Source organism: Octopus bimaculoides, chromosome 2 (genome assembly GCF_001194135.2).
Source record: "Octopus bimaculoides isolate UCB-OBI-ISO-001 chromosome 2, ASM119413v2, whole genome shotgun sequence".
Lineage (NCBI taxonomy): Eukaryota > Metazoa > Mollusca > Cephalopoda > Octopoda > Octopodidae > Octopus > Octopus bimaculoides.
This window is the reverse complement of record NC_068982.1, coordinates 135,217,808-135,218,765: the sequence shown is the minus strand read 5'-3', so window position 1 is coordinate 135,218,765 and position 958 is coordinate 135,217,808. Positions and strand designations below refer to the sequence as shown.

Genomic DNA, 958 nt, shown 5'->3' with positions numbered 1-958 from the left:
TATATATATATATATATATATATATGGGTGGGGGTGTAACAGGCTTTCACACACTTTCCATCTACCAAATTTTACCCACAAGGCATTTGGTTAAAACAGGGTTATAGTATAAGATGTTTGCTGAATGTGTTGCACAGTGGGACTGAACCCAAGATCATGTGGCTGGAAGGTAAGCTTCTTACCCACACAGCCATGACTGTGCCTGATCATAAAAAAAGAACAAATATTGGTGTTATATACAGACTGTCCTCATTTAACAACCTACCTATTTAACGACCACTCAGAGTTACGATGAACTTTACGAGCTGTCATTACATATTTTACAAAATATAAAAACTTAAAAACTTTGACTGTCGTATTGTGCGCTGTACGAGAACTGCCGTCGTGTCGGCAGTGCATCCCGAGCACTCAGCCTCACCCTCCGACACGCTCGCTCTCTCACTCTCCCGCCTGTGGTCAGCCAGGCAACACAGTGACACTCTCTGTAGCTATACTACTATTCATCGCTTTTTTCCATTATCTCTTGCACCCCATACTACAAGATGCCTCCAAAGAGGAAGAATACATCTTCACCTGCAGCAGGAAGTGCCAAGAAACAATGGAGAGCTATTGACCTTGACACGAAAATGAAAATCATTACAGACTACGTCATTATCATCATCATCGTTTAAACGTCCGCTTTCCATGCTAGCATGGGTTGGACAAATTGACTGAGGACTGGTGAAACCAGATGGCTGAATCAGGCTCCAATCTGATTTGGCAGAGTTTCTACAGCTGGATGCCCTTCCTAACGCCAACCACTCAGAGTGTAGTGGGTGCTTTAACGTGCCACCGGCACGAAGGCCAGTCAGGCGGTACTGGCAACGGCCACGCTCAAAATGGTGTATTTTATGTGCCACTCGCACAACAGCCAGTCTAGGGGCACTGGCAACAATTTCGCTCGAAAGTCCTTAGACAT

General features: G+C 44.8%; 1 protein-coding gene across 1 annotated transcript in view; it reads right to left on the bottom strand.

Annotated features, from left to right (window-relative positions):
• LOC106873488 (serum paraoxonase/lactonase 3) overlaps nucleotides 1–958 on the bottom strand; it is a 24,081-nt gene that overhangs the window by 17,209 nt on the left and 5,914 nt on the right. The window lies entirely within an intron of this gene.